This window comes from Myotis brandtii, unplaced genomic scaffold (assembly GCF_000412655.1).
Source record: "Myotis brandtii unplaced genomic scaffold, ASM41265v1 scaffold779, whole genome shotgun sequence".
NCBI classification, from domain to species: domain Eukaryota; kingdom Metazoa; phylum Chordata; class Mammalia; order Chiroptera; family Vespertilionidae; genus Myotis; species Myotis brandtii.
The window spans coordinates 809,839-814,291 of NW_005371125.1; the positions used below are offsets into that span (position 1 = coordinate 809,839).

At 31.3% G+C, this 4,453-nt stretch overlaps 1 protein-coding gene across 4 annotated transcripts in view; it reads right to left on the minus strand.

Moving 5' to 3' along the window:
- Window positions 1-4,453, minus strand: part of PCDH11X (protocadherin 11 X-linked) — a 920,016-nt gene that overhangs the window by 54,643 nt on the left and 860,920 nt on the right. The gene's annotated exons all lie outside the window — the stretch shown is intronic.

Consider the following 4,453-nt stretch of genomic DNA (forward strand, 5'->3'; position numbering starts at 1 on the left):
GAATAAGGAAAGAACAGCAAACGCTAGTTTTTTCAGTTGATTATATGAGTCAGGAATACTATTCCAGGTGTTAAAAATCAACATATCTTCCTTCTCCAGGTCTTTCAAAGCAGACCACTTGTGCTGTGAACTAAGTTCACATTTGTTTTTCTCCAATATTTCTGTATCAGCACAAAGACTTTCAAATTTCGAGTTCCACAGTTCTTTGTTTTTTAAATCCAGCAATTGCATTTCAAAGTTGCCAACGTCAATATTAAAGGGAGGAAAGTTTAATTGTTACAGTAGCATTGAGGTTTTTTAACAAAGGCTAACGTCGCTTTGCTGTTTCTGAATTCCTGAAACCTGTTGAGAAAAGCTTCCCTCATATTTAAAATACCGCACGTGGTATTTTGTGGAAGAGCCACACTCAAGGGGCCAAAGAGCTGCATGTGGCTCGTGAACTGCGCTTTGCCGACCACTGGTATAGACCATGGATACAGACATCAGTGTGGTGATGGTCAGAGGGAAGCGGGGGATTAGGGGGCCCGAAGCAGGGAAAATGAGGACAATTGTAATAGTGTCAATAATAAAAATAAAGTAAAAAATAAATAAATAGCACTATGTTTCCAAATAAGGAATATTGCCTTAAGCAACATTAAAAAAATAAACCTGTTATTTCATTATGTTTTATTTTATAACCAATTAACTTTATCACAGATCTCTCACCTTTTATGTAATTTCCGAATAGTTTATAAAAAGATCTTGAACTGCCCTAGCTGGTTTGGCTCAGTGGGGAGCATCGGCCTGCAGACTGAAAGGTCCCAGGTTTGATTCCAGTCAAGGGCATATGCCCAGGTTGCAGGCTCAATCCCCGGTAGGGGCTGTGCAGGAGGCAGCTGATCAATGATTCTATCTCATCATTGATGTTTCTATCTCTCTCTCTCCCACTCCCTCTCTGAAATCAATAAAAACATATTTTTTTAAAATCTTGAACTAATAGAGAAGCTAGGAACTAATAGAGAATTAACTATTAATTTTTTAAGTTCTTGCCATATGGCCACAATGCTACCTTAATTCACAGAAAGAGTTAACACTTTCTAAAAGGGGTTATATGTAGAATTTCTGTTGGTAATAGTGCTTTCCAATAGACCTAGAAGCTAGTTCTTTTTCACTGGTTTTTCCTAAAGTTATAATAAGTATGTTCACTTTGAGGAGAAAAATTGTTCCACCTCACAACAGTGAGTGATATTAGTGCACCAAGGGAGGACAATAAGACATTGAATGTCCACTTTAAATAATTTAGGCCTTTATTAAAGTGATTCTAAAATATCCTATTTTAACTGAATGTATCCAACAATCTTAACTAAAATAAAATTATATGATAAAGTTAAATATTAAGATGTCTCCAGTGGTAGCTGTTCATAGAAGAACAAAGAAGGTAAGACCCAATAAAATAAAATAAAATAAAAGCAAAAAAAGAAAAAGAAAAGGCAATGTAAAATCCCTTTTGCCAAATTCACAGTGTACTTCCTTAGCTAACTAAATCTAACATAGATCTGAAAGTTTTTGTAGTCCTACTAAAGAAAATAAATCAAGAATAAAATATTTTGCTATACTTTTGTTAAACAGCCAATATTTTTTCTATTCTCCAATAGCTGTGTTCTTCATAAAATCTATTTTATAGGAAAATATAATTGTATTTTCTCCAGGAGTAACTTACTGTATTTTTCCTTGTATAAGACAACCCCCATGTATAAGATGCCCCACACTTTTCCAACCCAAAATTAAGAAATCAATATTTTAAACATTTTGCTGGTTTTCCTCTTAAGGCCTTCTTCTTTTTTGACATCTTAAGGAGTTGTTCTTCCTGTTTTCTCCACTGTCTGATCATACACTCAGTGGGAGGAGGTCCAAATTGTCTCTCTGCAGCTCTATTTCCATGCTCTTTTGCATAGCTGATTACACTCAGTTTGACTTTTGCAGAGTAAGACAATTGCTTATTGGTATTTATCTTTTTATTTTTTGACATCTTTATGGGCTCAGAATGCTGGGGTCCCTGTTGCATCTGCCCACTCTCCACCTCCACCTCCAATTATGTCATCAGCTGACATCAGTAACAATAAGGCTCCTGATTGAAGAAAGCCTGTTTGACAAGGTATGGGCAGCTAGGCAACCTTACTGCTTCCTCCTCAGCTGAATTATGTGTACTAGTATAAGACGCCCCTCGATTTTCAGTCTAATGATTTTAGAAAAAAATAATGTTTTATACCTATGAAAATACAGTATGCACCTAAGAAAAGAACTAACATCTTAAAATAATACACTCCTTTAAGGAATATTGCTATCTTACTCAACCAGTTTATGGCAAATGTAAAATATGTAGAATCATGCCCACAAGGGAAATTCAATAATGAAATTGTACCTGCTTTAATCTCAGGGTTCTATTCCAATTATTAATGGAGGTCATTAATGGAGGTCCTATGCTGATACCCCAAACTTACCCATTTTATCCACAAGGGAAATACAAATTGTCAGAATGCTGTTGGTTCTAAAATTTCCTTTTTCCCTTCTCTTCTTTGTTCCTTCCTTCTTCCCTTTCTTCCTCCCTTTCTTTCTTCCACCCTTTCTCATCCCTCCCTCCTTCTTTAGTTTCTTCCTTCAATTGTCTGTCTTCTATGCTATTAACAAAGTTTGTTTTAATCTTAGAATCTCTATATTGTCATTTATCTTTCACATATTTAGAAAATGAGATTGGCTTTTGATAACTTTAGATAATTTGAGTATAGCATATCCTTCTATTCTAGATTATGTATTATTATAAAACTTTTTCTTCCAAATAATGACCCTGAATTCATGATGGCTTGTAGTCTATTTATAAAAGTTTTCTTTTGTTTTTTTGTTCGTTTTTTAGAGTTACCTACAGATTTAATTCTACTTTGTGATTAGTAGGGATCATCAGGGAGGTAAGGCTTGAAAATTAAGTCTATTACAATGTATCTTCTTAACATGTCTATATTTTCAAAGTAGGTGACCCAAAATTGTTGATTTGAATAACAATTTAGTGCTATTTTGATAACTGTAGATCATATTAGTAGTATGAAAGTCAATTTTATGTAATATTCTAATTTAAGAAAGATTTAGAGAATATACATGTATCTATAGGAAATCATGGCACTCTGTAAAAACAAAATTTCAAAGTTATTAAGGGCCAACTTTTCATAGGTTGCATGATTACTCTGTATAATCAAGGATCACAGGGTCCTGATAATTCATGAGACTATAAACTGAGTAATGATTTTAGAATTTTCTTAAAACAGAAAAAAAAGCATAACCCTTTTAAATATTTGTAGAAATCTGATAATCTCACTAGTTTTTCATATTCTAAATGAAAAAGAAAATGGAAGTGAGTGGTTTTATAATCTAGATATAAGGAACACATTTTTTGAAAGACAAGTTATGTGCTGAAGAATTTTGATCTTTTATGATGAATAATTGTGTTGAGCATCATTAATAATAAAATTAGTTGAAACATTTTTCTTCTGTACATCGAAGTACCTAGAAAGATAGCTCTCCAGAGAGGATAATATTTTCTTTATTGCATTTTTAAAGAAAATCATGTATTCTTTTTATTAGAATTGCATTGAACTTTGTAGAATTCTGTCACTCAAGAGGCTTTAGGTTTTTCATAGAGTAAGTTAGTCACTGGAAAATAAATGACAGTCTTTTTTTAATGGTAGAAAGATTTTATTTGCTGATGTTACATTGTATATTTTCATAGAAAATAATGTTTTCTTTTCCATTTAAAAGAAGAATGCTATGCATCTCATGTATATGTTGGCTTCAGATCATATCTTTATAGATTATTTTTTAAAAAACCTACATTGAGCCACAAAATTTTGGCTCTTATTATGAGCTTTTAAGAAAAATATTATATTTTTTGTTATTTAATTATAATTCATGGACATGTTGAAAGGTGCTAATAGTCTTATTATTCAAACAATGAAATATAGAGGATAGTAGTATAGAAAAAACACTTTTAAAATAAAAATAAAAGTGTGAAAATTATCTGAATTAAGATGTGTATTTGTAGAAAAACTCTAAGCAACTCACAGAGTTTATTAATCTCTTCACGAGCAATTATTATTAGGATTTATTAATATTGATACAAAAATAGTATTTAATGAGTTATTTTAAAAAGGAAGTTGTTTCTATACAATGTTAAAACAATTAAAATGACAATCAATAAAATGGGCATTGAACCTCAATGATTTAATCTGATTATTTTAGCTAAATTTATTCATATTTATTTATCATAATCATGTCATCTGAAGATAAACTACATAAGAATTATAAAAATAAATTTTAAATAAATATAAATTGACATCTCCTTGAGAGAGAAGTAAAATAAATTATTGTTTAAATTAGAAAATATGCATATATTATAATAATTTTAATTATAGTATTAAATAGCCTT